We start from the raw sequence: 19,873 nt of genomic DNA, 5'->3' as shown, positions 1-19,873 counted from the left end.
AAATACCTAGAAACAAATGACAATGGAGACACAACGACCCAAAACCTATGGGATGCAGCAAAAGCAGTTCTAAGGGGGAAGTTTATAGCAATACAAGCCCACCTTAGGAAGCAGGAAACATCTCGAATAAACAACCTAACCTTGCACCTCAAGCAATTAGAGAAAGAAGAACAAAAAAACCCCAAAGCTAGCAGAAGGAAAGAAATCATAAAAATCAGATCAGAAATAAATGAAAAAGAAATGAAGGAAACAATAGCAAAGATCAATAAAACTAAAAGCTGGTTCTTTGAGAAGATAAACAAAATAGATAAACCACTAGCCAGACTCATCAAGAAAAAAAGGGAGAAGACTCAAATCAACAGAATTAGAAATGAAAAAGGAGAAGTAACAACTGACACTGCAGAAATAAAAAGAATCATGAGAGATTACTACAAGCAACTCTATGCCAATAAAATGGACAATCTGGAAGAAATGGACAAATTCTTAGAAATGCACAACCTGCCAAGACTGAATCAGGAAGAAATAGAAAATATGAACAGACCAATCACAAGCACTGAAATTGAAACTGTGATTAAAAACCTTCCAACAAACAAAAGCCCAGGACCAGATGGCTTCACAGGTGAATTCTATCAAACGTTTAGAGAAGAGCTAACACCTATCCTTCTCAAACTCTTCCAAAATATAGCAGAGGGAGGAACACTCCCAAATTCCTTCTACGAAGCCACCATCACCTTGATACCAAAACCAGACAAGGATGTCACAAAGAAAGAAAACTACAGGCCAATATCACTGATGAACATAGATGCAAAAATCCTCAACAAAATACTAGCAAACAGAATCCAACAGCACATTAAAAGGATCATACACCATGATCAAGTGGGGTTTATTCCAGGAATGCAAGGATTCTTCAATATACGCAAATCTATCAATGTGATAAACCATATTAACAAATTGAAGGAGAAAAACCATATGATCATCTCAATAGATGCAGAGAAAGCTTTCGACAAAATTCAACACCCATTTATGATAAAAACCCTCCAGAAAGTAGGCATAGAGGGAACTTTCCTAAACATAATAAAAGCCATATATGACAAGCCCACAGCAAACATCATCCTCAATGGTGAAAAACTGAAAGCATTTCCACTAAGATCAGGAACAAGACAAGGTTGCCCACTCTCACCACTCTTATTCAACATAGTTTTGGAAGTTTTAGCCACAGCAATCAGAGAAGAAAAGGAAATAAAAGGAATCCAAATCGGAAAAGAAGAAGTAAAGCTGTCACTGTTTGCAGATGACATGATACTATACATAGAGAATCCTAAAGATGCTACCAGAAAACTACTAGAGCTAATCAATGAATTTGGTAAAGTAGCAGGATACAAAATTAATGCACAGAAATCTCTGGCATTCCTATATACTAATGATGAAAAATCTGAAAGTGAAATCAAGAAAACACTCCCATTTACCATTGCAACAAAAAGAATAAAATATCTAGGAATAAACCTACCTAAGGATACGAAAGACCTGTATGCAGAAAATTATAAGACACTGATGAAAGAAATTAAAGATGATACAAATAGATGGAGAGATATACCATGTTCTTGGATGGGAAGAATCAACATTGTGAAAATGACTCTACTACCCAAAGCAATCTACAGATTCAATGCAATCCCTATCAAACTACCACTGGCATTTTTCACAGAACTAGAACAAAAAATTTCGCAATTTGTATGGAAACACAAAAGACCCCGAATAGCCAAAGCAATCTTGAGAACGAAAAAAGGAGCTGGAGGAATAAGGCTCCCTGACTTCAGACTATATTACAAAGCAACAGTAATCAAGACAGTATGGTACTGGCACAAAAACAGAAAGATAGATCAGTGGAACAGGATAGAAAGCCCAGGGATAAACCCACGCACATATGGACACCTTATCTTTGATAAAGGAGGCAGGAATGTACAGTGGAGAAAGGACAGCCTCTTCAATAAATGGTGCTGGGGAAACTGGACAGGTACATGTAAAAGTATGAGATTAGATCACTCCCTAACACCATACACAAAAATAAGCTCAAAATGGATTAAAGACCTAAATGTAAGGCCAGAAACTATCAAACTCTTAGAAGAAAACATAGGAAGAACACTCTATGACATAAATCACAGCAAGATCCTTTCTGACCCACCTCCTAGAGTAATGGAAATAAAAACAAAAATAAACAAATGGGACCTAATGCAACTTCAAAGCTTTTGCACAGCAAAGGAAACCATAACCAAGACCAAAAGACAACCCTCAGAATGGGAGAAAACATTTGCAAATGAAGCAACTGACAAAGGATTAATCTCCAAAATTTACAAGCAGCTCATGCAGCTCAATAACAAAAAAACAAACAACCCCATCCAAAAATGGGCAGAAGACCTAAATAGACATTTCTCCAAAGAAGATATACAGAATGCCAACAAACACATGAAAGAATGCTCAACATCATTAATCATTAGAGAAATGCAAATCAAAACTACAATGAGATATCATCTCACACCAGTCAGAATGGCCATCATCAAAAAATCTAGAAACAATAAATGCTGGAGAGGGTGTGGAGAAAAGGGGACACTCTTGCACTGCTGGTGGGAATGTGAATTGGTTCAGCCACTGTGGAGAACAGTATGGAGGTTCCTTAAAAAACTACAAATAGAATTACCATATGACCCAGCAATCCCACTACTTGGCATATACCCTGAGAAAACCAAAATTCAAAAAGAGTCATGTACCAAAATGTTCATTGCAGCTCTATTTACAATAGCCAGGACATGGAAACAACCTAAGCGCCCATCATCGGATGAATGGATAAAGAAGATGTGGCACATATACACAATGGAATATTACTCAGCCTTAAAAAGAAATGAAATTGAGCTATTTGTAATGAGATGGATAGACCTAGAGTCTGTCATACAGAGTGAAGTAAGTCAGAAAGAAAAAGACAAATACCATATGCTAACACATATATATGGAATTTAAGGGAAAAAAATGTCATGAAGAACCTAGGGGTAAGATAGGAATAAAGACGCAGACCTACTGGAGAACGGACTTGAGGATATGGGGAGGGGGAAGGGTGAGTTTTGACAGGGCGAGAGAGAGTCATGGACATATACACACTAACAAACGTAGTAAGGTAGATAGCTGGGGGGAAGCAGCCGCAAGGCACAGGGATATTAGCTCGGTGCTTTGTGACAGCCTGGAAGGGTGGGATGGGGAGAGTGGGAGGGAGGGAGACGCAAGAGGGAAGACATATGGGAACATATGTATATGTATAGCTGATTCACTTTGTTATAAAGCAGAAACTAACACACCATTGTAAAGCAATTATACCCCAATAAAGATGTTTAAAAAAAAAAAAAAAATGTTCTAGCAACCACGTTAAAAAAAAAAGAGGAAAAAAGAGTGAAAGTCTGTAATAATATTTTGTTTCATTTGGTATATCCAAAATGTTGTCATTTTAACATGCAATCGATATAAAAAATAGAGATATTTTACATGCTTTCTTTTGTACAAAGTGTTTGAAATCTTGTGTATACTTTACACTGAGAGCACATCTCAGTTTGGACCAGCCACACTTCAGGTGCTCAATGGCCACCTGTGGCTGTAGCTACTGAATGTCTAATACCTCTGTAAACCAACATGTGGCTATAGAAATCAACAGGTATAGACACTTATTTAAAAAGGGCACATGCCTTTGTTTATACATTAAGATTCAGTACTGGCAGTTCTTTAATTCACCTATAATTCTTCTCTTTTAATTTAGTTTAGTCTCTTCTGAATAAGGTTTTAAAAAGTCAAGAAATTTTGGAGCAATATCTTCTCACACAACTATGTACCAAAATGATAGCAATGGTTTCCTTAGCGGGATGAGATTAAATGAGCTGAATTCTAACCTCATGCAATTGCAATATTTTAAAAGTAACATTTGCCTTTCTTATTTCAAAGGATTCTTTTCCAAATAAAATTTAACAGAAATATAACAGTTTTGATTTCTATTTTTTTATAGATCTGGAATTTCCTCTAAAATGTAAGAGCCACTAGAATTCTACACATATAAAACTCTGTATGTAAGAAAGACCAGACCCAATGACAGTTTTAAGTTCTCATTGTGTAGGACATGTGATGTGGACAACTTTTTTTTTTTTTTTTTAACATCTTTATTGGAGTATAATTGCTTTACAATGGTGTGTTAGTTTCTGCTTTACAACAAAATGAATCAGTTATATATATATACATATGTTCCCATATCTCATCCCTCTTGCGTCTCCCTCCCTCCCATCCTCCCTATCCCACCCCTCCAGGAGATCACAAAGCACCGAGCTGATCTCCCTGTGGTGGACAACTTTAAAAGTATGTCTTTGCAAAATATTGGAACAATTAGTAATTATTTTAAACCCACTTTCACACAGTCAGGATTCCAAATATTATAAGCTTTTCCAAGCCAATGTACATTTAAAAAAAAAAAAAGCAAAAACAAAAACAACAAAAAAACCCACTTCTGTTTATTTGGGGGAATTTTTCTTCAGAAGAAAAAATGGTAATTATACCCTAACTTATATTGGTCTGTGTACAGAGGAATACCAATTATGTTTCATGACCTGAGAAGTCTACATAACTATACATGAAAATGCAGAAATCACAAATTCAATCCACCCTGGGTTTACCATGCCTTTCCTAAACCAACCTGGATGGACTTGAAATAAATCTTCCACAAGATTGCAGCTAATTAACTTCCCAAGTACCACTCCATCCTTCTCTGTTAACAAGCTGTTGGAGCTCTTCTTAAGGCTTTCTCTTCAGCATGTTACTTTATGGTAATAGAAGAAGAATGTTGAAACTCCCACCTGTGGCACAGATAGGCTGAAATCTGGGGAGGCAGCTTAGAGCCTTGTGGACAAAATGACTTACAGAAGCAGGATAGATAACAGTAGAAACAAGTATCCTAGAGGGAACTATACGGAAAAAAAACAAAACAAACCAAACTCGTGTGGTACTTCTGAATTTTCAAAATGCTTTGGTTAATTTGGCGTGGTCAAATCAATTTACAGGTAGTGCTTAAATGACAGCAATCAATGTTAGGGACAAAACTGATTGAAACCTAACCTCTCCGTTATAGTTAACATTCTTCACTTCTGAGTTCTATATTATACGATAGTAAGCTGTGCCTTAATGTAATTTCAGGTAAAACACCCTGTCCCTTACTGAGTATGGCTTTTGATGGTGGACAACTCCCCTCCGTTCTACTCTGTAATAGAAGTCCCTCCCTACCACCCTTACCCGCACAGTAATATTTCAGGACTTTAAGTTCAAACTCACTTTGCTATGGTAGTGTACAAAAATATTTAAATGCTAACCCACACTAAGTACAACTAACCACAAGAAGTGAAATTAACCACAAGATGAAATGTGACAATTTTCCTCGTTCTGAGCCTGGTGAAATCAAACTCATCCAACAAAGGTCATCACAAATAGTACTTTCTAGACTGATCCCCTAACTCCCTTCCCTCACCTGAGGACGATAATCTCCTTTTGCACTGTTAATGGAAACTCCAGAAGGAAAAGAGTCTGAGGCACTCATCCTGCTTGGAACAACACATCGCCTGCCTTTCAAAGGTCTGGCTATTTGTAAACACATGTAGAACTGAATGGAGCAAAAGATAAGCAATTCCAGTGATCCCTGTTCTAATCTATGAATGTACCAGCAGGAGGTAAAGAAGAGTAAAAGTGTTACGTTAGAAACAAAGGGACTAAGGTAGACCTAACATCTGCTTTAGAGGCATAGGCTGCCTGGCAGGGGAGGCCAGGGATCCGGAGTCAGGGAGGTTCAAGTCCAGAGCCTGCCCCTCCCATGCCTGGCTGGGAAGGAGTCAATTTACACTCCGGCTCAGGTTTTCTCATCTGCAACATAACGGAAAGGATTAAAGGGGACAATGAACATTAGGTGCGGCACAGTGCTGGGCACTTTGTAAAAACTCAATAAAATGGAAGCTACAATTACCTTCTGATACCACTGAGCACTGATAAACAGAACTTTGACAGCAGATCTGACAGTTTGATGACTTGAAATCCATGATAACAAACAGGTAGAGAAAGCAGTGTTTCGTCCTTCTGATAACCACATATAAACTTAGGGCAGATATTACCAAACATTCCACTTTTTAAAAAGTAAAAACACATATTTAGGAAAATATATCATGCACAATGGACCTCATATGTGGGGAGAAAAGCTGTCTTATTTCTCAGAACAGGCGTACGTACATACATACAATTTTTTAAAAATTGTAAAACCACATACTATTAATGCACAGTTGTTTGCCAGCTAATGAGGTTACAGTAATTAAAGTGATTTCTTACAATAAGTCCAAATTATTATTTTTATAGTTTATTGGTTACAATTTTTACATTAAACTGATAAAGTTCCTGTAGCACTTGTCTAATAGAAAAGGTTAATTTATATTTACAATATAAATACAATGTCTGTTTGGCATGAAGAAAATATTTGACAAATGAAGCATTACTTAGTTTGCTTTCCCCTAATACCTTGCTACCAACTCTTAATTTTTAGCATGGCAGATTAGGGGAAGAATAAGGCTCAGAAGGAGAAACAGCACTGTAAAAAATACGTCAAACATTTCCCTTTGATGAAAAATGAGACTCTTATTTTAGTGAATATGTTATTGCCTCAATGCTGGGGGAAAAGCAACTGCCATTAGAAAAACGAATTGCTCAGCTGTTTATAAGCAAAAAGCTCTGGGGGAATTTCTCAGGACCCCAAAGGCAAAGCATTACAGGGTTATGCAAACATATGTTGCAGGTGTTTTAGGGGAGACAGGTGGGCAAAACTCAGCCCTGGAAGAGGAGTTAGTTTAATACGCTGTAGCTGAAACGACGTAACCTAAATGCATCCAAGTGCAGGGCTGCCATGGCACCAGTGAACCAGAGCTGCAGAGCAAAAGCTCTCCCTAAAATAATTATCTTGTTAGTGCCAAGCAAACAGCATTTTTTCCTTCTTGTAGTTTTACAGAAAACAAACACTGTCAATTACTTTTTCTTTTCCCCACCCCCCCCCCCCCAACTAAAGGTATTTTAAACCTGGAACAAAGAACAGCCTGAAATAGTGATAATTATCCAAAAATGATAAGGATGAAGTATTGTTGCCTTCATTTAAACAAGTATTCCTAAGAAGACAGTTTGTTGTAATATTCCCTCTTTGGTTCACTAGGCAACATTATATTTATCATAATTCTCCTAAAGCCTAAGATATTTCTATATTAAAATGCTAATTTTGTCTTTTCTTTTGCCTGTAATTAAAGCTGGAGAGATTTGTGATCTGATATTCACTGATTGCTAGAGGGTCCACAAAGGTCTCAACATTTCTGTTCCTTATTGCTACATACTGCCCTCTTCATTAAAATTAGATAGAGTAACACAGTGGATCAAAAAGGCAGCCACTATAATCCTAAATGCTCACAAAATTCCCTTAAAAAAAATATATATATATATATATATATAAATAAGTGGCATTATCTAGATATTGCTGTCAAACCTAGATTTGTATTTTATTTCCTTCATCATTTATCTAGGAGTTGATTTTCTTTTTATATTATGTGCTATTGAGACAGTACTGATTTTACCGTTATGTATTTATGTGTAATAGTAATACTGAGCCATACCTTCCTTATATAAACCACTTTCCCTTTTTTTTTTGTTTTAAGAACCCATGCCATGAATTAAATGCCAAATGCTTTGCATAAAATAAGTTCACAAAACATCAGATTTGGAAAAACAAAATCTAGTTTGTTTTTTTTTTTACAACATTACAAAATCTAAAACGTGGATACCACACAGACCTTCATCAAAAAAAAAAAAAAAAAGAAAACAAACCTTTTTAACAAGGTTGTAAATGAGAATTTCACTTCAGTACCAGATTAAAATGACCTCTGGTTTATATACTAATAGTTCCTATGTCTTTTGATAGGAAATATATATTACAGATACTAGGTATTAAGACAGCGCCTTTGACAGAAAAATTTCGGTAATTTCAATCTATGAATCTACAGATTAAAACAAAAAAGAAAAAAAAAGAGAGGATTTAAAAGACCTTAAAAAAAAAAGGAAGCAAAAATTGTTAATTGTTAAAGACAGACAAAACCTCTGAACCCATGCCAGCCTCATTTTACATACTGAATAAGCCCAATTCCCTAAAGTGACATCCACATCTATACCCTGGCAAGCCAAGATCTCAGATGGCAGAGAAGCATTTTAAACCACCTGTGCGTTATGCTCGGCTGTAGCTTCATACAATAAATAGACACCAAAAGAGAAATAATTTTTTTTCCTTTTTCTAATGTATTTACATTTTGAATTTAGCACGCAGGAAGATGAAAGATTAACATGCCTATATATATATATATATATATATATATATATACATGGAAAGCAGTTCATGTTTACACATTTTCTTTGTTACTAATCCTGGGCCTCAAAATATTCCTTTTAGGTAGTTGGTGAGCTCTGTTCAGCAGCACTGAACTCTTCACCTTTTCCCTTCCTTGAATATGAGCAGAGTGAGGGAGGGGGAGCCTTACTTCAGTGGTTTAGAGACAACTGGAAACCCATTTATCTTTTCCTAAGACTGAAGGTTCCCAACTGTCAATGATACAAAGCAGAAAAGGAAAGAGAGAATCTCAAAAAAAAAAGAATCTTAAATATTCCATTTCAGGAAAGAGGCTTAAGAAACTAAAATCTCAGATATAAAAATTACCACCGTAAATTTTTATTTTTAGAAATGTTAAAATAATTTTAAACAAATTATCATCAAAATAGAAGCTATTTACAAAATGGTTTTAGGAGTTTTGAATCCTCAGGAATAAGTCTATGTGACCCCATAGGACTGAGAACCCTGTTTTGAGAAATTTTACCCCATCTTCTTCCCTTTCGTGACTTGCTATTGTAATTGCCAAGGCAACAAAAGCTGAGCTCCTGCACTGAGGTCTGGTAAAAGAAAGCCTTGCACAGTCACACTTCTCATGCAATATTGGGAGTAACTTCAATGATAAAACATCTTGCAATTAAAAATTCTATTATGTAAATACACTTTTACTAAGGTCATTCACTTACACTCTACCTTTTCTGATACTTTTTAGGATAACCATGAAGTATTTATACTGAACTTTAAAATGTCCAAGAGAAAAAAAAAAAAATGTCCAAGAGAGAAATTAGAAAGCAAACATAGGGCTTCCCTGGTGGCGCAGTGATGAAGAATCTCCCTGCCAATGCAGGGGACACGGGTTTGATCCCTGGTCCAGGAAGATCCCACATGCTGTGGAACAACTAAGTCCATGCGCCACAACTACTGAGCCTGCACTCTAGAGCCCGCGAGCCACAACTACTGAAGCCTGCGCGCCTAGAGCCCGTGCTCCGCAACAAGAGAAGCCACCGCAATGAGAAGCCCGTGCACCGCAACGAAGAGTAGCCCCCACTTGCCGCAACTAGAGAAAGCCCGCATGCAGCAATGAAGACCCAACGCAGCCAAAAATAAATAAATAAAATAAATTTATTAAAAAACCCAAAAAAACCTGCTAAGCCTCTATGTCTGGTATTAACATTTCAGATCACCTCTTAGAACCCTAAACCCAGGACATGACACATCTGGGGCTGGGCAAGTTCCACCGTCCCGCCTCCCCAATGACTCCCGTGGTGCGATCCCACTGCTGCATGACCAGGACCCTCACGGTGGTTCAGACCTGTCTTAACTTTTCTGCTGACTATGTCAAGTCTCTAATCTCGTGCCCCTCTGATCTGTATATATAATGCCACCAGAATCACCTAAAAATATAGGCCTGATTTTTTTTTTACCTCCCTTCCTTAGCTCTGAATCAAGTCTCAATTGCCAATCAAATAAAGTTCCAATTTCTTAGCGTGACATTCAAGGACCTCCATGATCCGGGCCCTAAAACACTTCTCATATCACCCACCATGTACCCCATGTTTCACTCACCACAGTCTATGGGCATTCCCCACATCTCCAGACTTTAGGTAAACTGTTCTCTCAGGTTAGAGTTGTCTACACACTGTTCTCTGCTTTCTGGAATCCTTCTCATTCTTAGTCAAATACGCCTCCTGTGTGAAGCCTTTTGTGAATTTCCACATCACTCCACCGCCTCCATTCTAACAGCGTGCTAATTTTAAGTTGATTTTGCATTTACTCCACCTTGCCTTGCATGATGGTTACTTGTATACATGTCTGTCTTGCACGTAGAGTGTAAGTTCCCTGAGGGCTGAGTCACGTCCAGATCTCCCTTCGTATCCTCTCTGCCTCTTGCAAAGTGTCTGGTACATGGTATGATCTATGAACTACATAAAACGAAGAGCTCGCCAGAGTCTGGCCTTTAAAGAAAGAGCTGCAGAGAACTAGGGTGAAGATCCATCTGACCTGCATGTCCGCATGACTAATGGAAGGCTCAGAGAGTAGCCCACACAAGTCCTGTCCTCAGTGTGAGGCCAAAGATGCTGCCATTACACCCATTTTAGAAAGAAGCTCAAAAAAGTCTAGCTGGCAGTGAGTGCGATCTCATGCTGCTCCCAAAGTTTCTCTGGATGAACAGAAGCCTAACTCACTGAGTCCAACATCATGATCACAATTCAGGTCACAAAAATGGAAAGAAGTCCAGTCAGCAGACAGCAGAGTGAACACGAGTTGGCCATGACTACCTGACCACACCCCTGTTTGGTGGGTTATTTCACAAAGGAGCAGCTGGCTGAGTGGCTGTGGATGGCACCCTGCTTTATAAAGAAGAACACAGGCAATATAATTAACTTTTCCTAATTGAGTTGAATTCCTTGCAGGCAGTAGGTTGTCTGACTATTTCATTTTGTTTTTCTGGTGTGATATTGTCTTTTGTTTGTCTGGGTCTTCATAGGAGTTTTACTAGGAAATTGAGAATCTGGATGTCATTTTAAAACCAAGAGGTGCTATCTAAGCTGGATGGCAAGGGAGGTTGTGACGCTGCCAGTAGGAGAGGGGCAGAAACAGTAATCCATGTAGAAGGAAGACAACACAGAGCTGGGGTGAAGACACTATGGAAAGAAACATTCTTCTGTCTTTATCCAGCCAGCCAGCCAGCCACCCATCCATGAATCCTTCTATCCAAATACCTCCTATGTGTCAGGTGCCGTGCTAGATACCAGCAGTACAATGGTGACACAATAGTTATGACTCTACCCTTAAAGAGCGGGAGGATCAGACAATGAAATAATTACACACATCAATGTAAGACCGTGCCCGTGCCGAGTGCTTAGATAAGGGAAGTATAGGGTGCGGTGGAAGTGCAGAATGGGGTGATTTTATTTCATCAGAGAGATCAGGGAGGAACTTCCCAGAGGAAGTGACGATGAACAGCAATCTGAAGGAAGAGGGATTGTCAACTATGTTTGAGTTGTGGGGGAAGGTTCCAGAGAGCAGCAGTGCCGCAGTGAGGAAAATTCTTGTCATTCTTGGAGCTCTCAACAGCCTTGAAAATGTGACTTCTTTTTCTAGACAGCACTATTTAATGATCAATGATGTCTAGAACTTTCAAACTTTATCTGTCTATACACCTACATTAAAAAGCAGTAGATAATTTTATTTTTATTTTTTAAAAGGTTAGCATTTATTTATTTATGGCCACTCAGTGCGGCCTGCAGGACCTTAGTTCCCCAACCAGGGATCAAACCCGGGGCTCCCCTGCAGTGGAAGCACGGAGTCCTAACCACTGAACCGCCAGGGAATTCCCAATAATTTGTAGAAAATCAACAAATAACAATACAGTAAATTATTCAGGGAGGGGCGGAGTCAAGATGGCGGTGTCGGAAGCGTAGAGTTCACACCCCCTCACAACTGGCTGCCTGCTGGAGGCTGGTGGGGGACCTCGACACCCAAGGAGGCAGGAGGAACCCCCAAGCGAACTGGTAGAATGTGGGGGGACTGAGGGGGCAGGAGAAGTGGAGGCTGGATGAGACTGACGCCCCTGAGGAGCGGCTGAGATGGGGGAGGGTTCCCACGCCTGGAGGGACCCTCGGGAGCTCCGATCAGGTGGGAGCGCACCCAGCGTTTCCCCTGCCCAGTCAGACAGGGAAGTCTGCCCAGCTCTCCGGCCGGGTCCTACACCCTCAGAGGCACCCTCTGGGCCACATTGGTCCTGGGGGTGTAGGAGGGAGGCCAGGGCAGAACAAGAAAGGCAGGCAGGTGGGGCCCTCCAGGACTGGAGGAGCAGGGGGAGAACCGAGGGTGTTTGCCCCACCCACTTGGGCCAGGGAAGCCTGCCAGGCTCCCAGGCCAGGCCCCCTCCCCCACACTGGGTCCCACTGGTCCCGGGGGGTAGGAGGGAGGCCTGGGGAGAGCAGGAGTGGCAGGCGGGAAGGGGCCTCCAGGAGTGGAGGAGAAGTGGAGGCTGGACAGGCCACTGGGGCCCAGGAAGCCTGCTGGGTTCCCATGTGGGGTCCCCAGCCCTCTGAGACCAGAGGCAGGAGGCACGCCTGGGCCCCTTCTGTTCCGATGAGCCTAAGCCCCACCCCCACACCACCCAGGGCCTTTCCCAGCCTGGTGGGTCCAAAGCATAGGTCCCACCCACAGCCCAAACCCCACCCCTGCTTAGGGACCGCCCTCCACAGCCAAGGCCTTTTCTACCTCTTTTTTTGTTTTCCCTTCTCCTCTTTTTTACTAGTGTGGTTCTGTTTTACCTTCTGGTTGTTGTTTCATCTATATTTTAATTTTTATATTCTTTCTAACATATCTGTTAGTTTCCTAGTCTAATTTTATTTTTTACTGTTATTGTTCTCCTTTTCTTTTTTTTTTTTCCTGCCCCAGATGGCTTGCAGGATTGTGGTTCATGAGCCAGGGGTTGGACAGAAGCTCCTGCAGTGGGAGCTCTGAGTTCGAACCACTGGACGAACAGAGAACCTCAGACCCCAGGGAATATTCATCAGAGTGACGTCTCCTGGAGTTCCTCATCTCGGCACCAAGACCCAGCTCTAAACAACAGCCTACAAACTCCAGTGTTGGAAGCCTCAGGCCAAACAACCAGTAAGACAGGAACACAATTCCACCCATCAAAATAATAATAATAATAATGAGATGGCAAAAAAAAATGTCACAGATGAAGGAGCAAGGTAAAAACCTACAAGACCAAATAAATGAAGAGGAAATAGGCAATCTACCTGAAAAAGAATTCAGAGTAAAGATGATCCAGAATCTCGGAAATAGAATGGAGGCACGGATTGAGAAAATACAAGAAATGTTTAACAAAGATCTAGAAGAACTAAGGAACAAACAAACAGAGATGAACAACACAACAACTGAAAAGAAAAATACACTAGAAGGAATCAATAACAGAATAACTGAGGCAGAAGAACGAATAAGTGAGCTGGAAGACAAAATGGTGGAAATAACTGCTGAGGAACAGAATAAATAAAAAAGAAGGAAAAGAATTGAAGACAATCTCAGAGACCTCTGGGACAACACTAAACACACTAACATTCGACTTATAGGGGTCCCAGAAGAAGAAGAGAAAAACAAAGGGTCTGAGAAAATATTTGAAGAGATTACATTCAAAAACTTCACTAACATGGGAAAGGAAAGAGTCACCCAAGTCCAGGAAGTGCAGAGAGTCCCTTACACGATAAACCCAAGGAGAAACACACCAAGACACATATCAATCAAACTAAAAAAAATTAAATTCAAAGAAAAAACATTAAAAGCAGCAAGGGAAAAACAAAAAATAACATACAAAGGAATCCCCATAAAGGAGTGGCAGGATATACTTAAAGTGATGAAAGAGAAAAACCTACAACCAAGATTAATCTACCCAGAAAGGACCTCATTCAGATTCAATGGAGAAATCAAAATATTTTCAGACAAGCAAAAGCTAAGAGAATTCAGCACCACCAAACCAGCTCTACAACAAATGTGAAAGAAACTTCTCTAGGCGGGAAACACAAGAGAAGAAAAAAACCCACAAAAACAAACCCAAAACAATTCAGAAAATGGTAATAGGAACATACATATCGATAATAACCTTGAATGTAAGTGGATTAAATGCCCCAACCAAAAGACACAGTCTGGCTGAATGGATACAAAAACAAGACCCATATATATATATTGTCTACAAGAGACCCACTTCAAACCTAGGGACACGTACAGACTGAAAGTGAAGGGATGGAAAAAGATATTCCATGCAAATGGTAATCAAAAGAAAGCTGAAGTAGCAATACTTGTATCATATAAAATAGATATTAAAATAAAGACTGCTACAAGAGATAAGGAAGGACACTACATAATGATCAAGGGATCAATCCAAGAAGAAGTATAACAATTATAAATGTTTATACACCCAACACAGGAGCACCTCAATACATAAGGAAAATGCTAACAACCATGAAAGGGGAAATTGACAGTAACACAATAATAGTAAGGGACTTTAACACCCCACTTACACCAATGGACAGATCATCCAAACAGAAAATAAATAAGGAAACACAAGCTTTAAATGACACAACAGACCAGATAGATTTAATTGATATTTATAGAACATTCCACCTGAAAGTGGCAGAGTACACTTTCTTCTCAAGTACACACAGAACATTCTCCAGAACAGATCACATCTTGGATCACAAATCAAGCCTCGGAAAATTTAAGAAAATTGAAATTGTATTAAGCATCTTTTCTGAACACAACGCTATGAGATTGCAAATAAATTACAAGAAAAAGACTGTAAAAAGCAGAAATACATGGAGGCTAAACAGTGTGCTACTAAATAACCAAGAGATCACTGAAGAAATCAAAGAAGAAATAAAAAAATATACAGAAACAAATGACAACAAAAACACAACAACCGAAAACCTATGGGATGCAGCAAAAGCAGTTCTAAGAGGGAAGTTTATAGCAATTCAACCTCACCTCAAGAAAGAAGAAAAATCTCAAATAAAAAATCTAACCCTATACCTAAAGCAACTAGAAAAAGGAGAACAAAGAAAACCCAAAGTCAGTAGAAGTAAAGAAATCATAAAGATCAGAGCAGAAATAAATGAAATAGAAACGAAAAAAACAATAGCAAAGATCAATAAAACTAACTGGTTCTTTGAGAAGATAAAATTGATAAATGCTTAGCCAGCCTCATCAAAAAAAAAAGGGAGAGGATGCAAATCAATAAAATTAGAAATGAAAAAGGAGAAATCACAACTGACACCGCAAAAATGCAAAGGATTATAAGAGACTACTACAGACAAATATATGCCAATAAGATGGACAACCACGAAGAAATGGACAAATTCTTGGAAAGATACAATTTCCCAAGACTGAATCAGGAAGAATTAGAGACTATAAACAGACCTATCACAAGTAATAAAATTGAAACTGTAGTTAAAAATCTTCCAACAAACAAAAGTCCAGGACCAGATGGCTTCACAGGTGAATTCTATCAAACATTTAGAGAAAAACTAACGACAATACTTCTCAAACTCTTCCAAAAAATTGCAGAGGGAGGAACCCTCCCAAATTCATTTTATGAAGCCACTATCACTCTGATACCAAAACCAGAAAAAGATATCACAAAAAAAGAAAATTATAGACCAATACCACTGATGAACATAGATGCAAAAATCCTGAACAGAATACTAGCAAACAGAACCCAGCAACATATTAAAAGGATCATACACCATGATCAAGTGGGATTTATCCCAGGATGCAAGGATTCTTCAATATATGCAAATCAATCAACGTTATACACCATATTAACAAATTAAGGAATAAAAACCATATGATCATCTCAACAGATGCAGAAAAAGCTTTTGACAAAATTCAACACCCATTTATGATTAAAAACTCTCCAGAAAATGGGCAGGGAGAGAAACTACCTCAATATAATAATGGCCATATATGACAAACCCACAGCAAACATCATTCTCAATGGTGAAAAGCCAAATGCATTTCCACTAAGACCAGGAACAAGACAAGAATGTCCACTCTCGCCACTCTTATTCAACATAGTTTTGGAATTCCTAGCCACGGCAATCAGAAAAGAAAAAGAAATAAAAGGAATACAAATTGGAAAAGAAGACGTAAAACTGTCACTGTTTGCAGATGACATGATACTATACATAGAAAATCCTAAAGATGCCACCAGAAAACTACTAGAACTAATCAATGAATTTGGTAAGGTTGCAGGATACAAAATTAATGCACAGAAATCTCTGGCATTCCTATACACTAACAATGAAAAATCTGAAAGAGAAATTAAGGAGACAATCCCCTTTACCATCACAACAAAAATAAAATACCTAGGAATAAACCTACCTAAGCAGGCAAAGGACCTGTACTCAGAAAACTATAAAACACTGATGATAGAAATCAAAGATGACATAAACAAATGGAGAAATATACCATGTTCTTGGATTGGAAGAATCAATATTGTGAAAATGACTATACAACTCAAAGCAATCTACAGATTCAATGCAATCCCTATCATACTACAACAGCATTCTTCACAGAATTAGAACAAAAATTTTTTACAATTTGTATGGAAACACAAAAGACCCAAAATAGTCAAAGCAATCTTGAGAAAGAAAAATGGAGCTAGAGGAATCAGGCTCCCCAACTTCAAAGTATATTACAAAGCTACAGTAATCAAGACAGTATGGTACTGGCACAAAAACGGATATAGAGATCAATGGTACCGGACAGAAAGCCCAGAGATAAACCCATTCACATACAGTCACCTAATTTACAACAAAGGAGGCAAGAACATACAATGGAGAAAAGACAGCCTCTTCAGTAAGTGGTGCTGGGAAAACTGGATAGCTACATGTAAAAGAATGAAATTAGAACACTACCTAACACCATACACAAAAATAAACTCCAAATGGATTAAAGACCTAAATTTAAGTCCAGACACTATAAAACTCTTAGAAGAAAACATAGGAAAAACACTCTATCATAAACCACAGGAAGATCTCTTTTGACCCACCTCCAAAGTAATGAAAATAAAAACTAAAATAAACAAATGGGACCTAATTAAAAGCTTTTGCACAGCAAAGGAAACCATAAACAAGATGAAAAGAAAACCCTCAGAATGGGAGAAAATATTGGCAAATCAAACAACGGACAAGGGATTACTCTCCAAAATATACAAACAGCTCATGGAGCTCAATATCAAAAAAACAAGCAATCCAATTAAAAAATGGGTGAAAGACCTATATATAGACATTTCACCAAAAAAGACATACAGATGGCCAAGAGGCACATGAAAAGATGCTCAATATCACCCTAAATATCTCAGCAACTTCCAACGGGTTATTTGCTTATTTTTAATTTCAGTTGATCTCTCTACAACATCTGTCACTAACCATTTCCAGGTACTTGGGATTATCCACACTTGGACAATTATAATTCTATTTTCTCATGTGGTATATCTATATACAATGGAATACTGCTCAGCCATGAACAAAAAAAAGAAGAAATCTTGGGACAACATGGATGGACCCTGAGGGCATTAGGCAAAGTGAAATAAGACAGAGGGAGAAAGAGAAGTACTGTATGACCTCACTTATATGTGGAATATAACTAATAAACAAACAAAATAAATAAATGAACCAAAGCAAACACATAGATACAAAGTAGTGGTTATCAGAGGGAAAGGGGCAGGGGGAGGGTGAAATGGGTAAAGGGGTCAACTGGAAGGTGACAGAAACTAAATTTTTGGTGGTGAGCACGTTGTAGTATATACAGAAGTAGAAATATAATGTATACATGAGACTTATATGTTATAAATCAATGTTACACCAATTAAAAAAATAAAATTAAAAAAAATTAAAATATAAGTCTATTCCCTCATGGCTTTCCACATTCTGAGCCTTCTCCACATGTTCCTTCCTCTTTCCCTGTTATGTCCTGTCATTCCCTTCCCAGCTCTCTTCTGATCTCCCCAACATACCATTCCTGAGATCACTTGTATTCCCTCAACTACAATTAATGTCCATCTTCCAAGATTTCTAAACCTGTATCTCTATTCCAGATCTCTCCTTTCAGCTCTAGACACACATTCCCAGTTGTCTTCTGGACATCTCTTCCTGCATATCCCACAACCTACTCAAAGCCAACTCATTATCCAACCTTCTTATACCTAAACATTCTCACAAACCTGCTCATCTATATATTTTTCCACCGACTCAATCAATAGGTGGATACCTTGGAAATACAACTAACTGTTCACCATCCAAAGCTCTGGATCCATTCACCAAGCCTTTGTTGACCCTGTCTTAAATACTCCTCAAAGTTATTCTCTACATTTTCTGTTTTCAAGAAGCTCATAAGTATGTCTTATTTTTTTAAAAAAGGAGGGAAGAAAGAATGAATGAAGAAAATGAGAAAAGAGGAGAGGAAGGAAACAGAACATTCATACTATCTATATTCTATTGTTTGCTCTCCTATAGCAAAAGGAATGGTTGGTAGGAAATGACTCTAATTTTAATAATAATATACACACACACACACACATTAAACCTGCCAGTGAAATCCTTTAGGGCACCAAACTGTGTTATTTCTGTGATAATGAAATCTCTTCTCCCTTGTTCAATCAGAGGTCAATTTCTTTTGAATGAGTAAGTCCTAAATATATTCTGAAATTTTAGTTTATTTTCAGTGCTATTTCAAATACTGTTTCATGTGTAGTCACTTAGTCTCTAGAACTCAAATGCAAGGAAGTTCAAGTAAGAGAGCCTAAATAAGATGTTATCAATTAAGTAAATTAAGTAGTTGATCTCAAGTTAACAACTGACATTCTTGGCAGCAGGTTCTTTTGTAAGCGGAATACATAATAGATACATTCAATTAGGACCTTTAGGAGAAAATATGGTGGGATTTCTCCAGACACTGGCTGGAAAGATGAGGGTAAAGGGTTTACCTCTTTTCTGAGTTTATGAGAAACAACTCTATCCATTCCTGTCTTTTTTCTGCCTTCTTCAAATTTTGCTACTTTGGCAGTGTTCCTCAAAGGCAGTTCAAAGCAGGTATGCATCATACAACGTTTACTTTAAATGGAATAATTTGAAATATTCTCTACTTTTATTGCTATTGTTATAGTGAGAAAGAGGGAAGTGATGAATCAGGAACTTATACCACAATAGGAACTTCAAGAAAAGGCCAGAAGGAATCACATAACTAACAACCCCAACCTATAACATGACGATGGTCAGATCTAGGGCTGACGATTCTGTATAACATCTTACAGCTCTCCACTTCATCAATTCATCTCTCTTCATCTCTTCAACACATCTCTTCAACACATCTCTCTTCAACACATTTTCAGTAAACAGAAGATAAGCTTAAAGGGCTATCAAAACAGCTAAGAATGGCAATGTATGGAGAAAAACTCTTGAAACAAAGTCCCCCTAAAACTGAGTTCCTCTGCTGAGTTTATGATTAACCTCTCTATCCAAAACTTTACTCCCCTTCTTTTCCTGAACCTGTTCCCTTCAAGATTGAGGAGTATCAAAGAAAAGGGGAGATTGGAATCATATACAAGCCCCTGTGCCCCTGTCCTTTGAAGTAAAAGGCCTTTGCCTTAGTCTCCCAGGTCTCCCTTGAGTCTCAAAAGGCTGACTTAAAGAGTTAATGATCAGGAAATGTGAAGATGTACAAACAAAGAATGGCTGTTGGGCCGGGAAACTGGTAACAATTCAGACTCTAAGTCGGCCACATAGCAGAGTTGCCGAACCTGCAGTTCCCTGAAAAATACAGATACAGGCGTGACACACATTCCTAAGCTGTTTGTACAGGAAGCAGAGCCCACCAGAGGAAAACTGACTGCAA

General features: G+C 38.5%; 1 protein-coding gene across 3 annotated transcripts in view; it reads right to left on the bottom strand.

Annotated features, from left to right (window-relative positions):
* TBC1D5 (TBC1 domain family member 5) overlaps window positions 1-19,873 on the bottom strand; it is a 548,194-nt gene that overhangs the window by 102,944 nt on the left and 425,377 nt on the right. The gene's annotated exons all lie outside the window — the stretch shown is intronic.

Source organism: Phocoena sinus, chromosome 4 (genome assembly GCF_008692025.1).
Source record: "Phocoena sinus isolate mPhoSin1 chromosome 4, mPhoSin1.pri, whole genome shotgun sequence".
Taxonomy (NCBI): domain Eukaryota; kingdom Metazoa; phylum Chordata; class Mammalia; order Artiodactyla; family Phocoenidae; genus Phocoena; species Phocoena sinus.
This window is presented reverse-complemented; position numbering and strand designations above follow the sequence as displayed.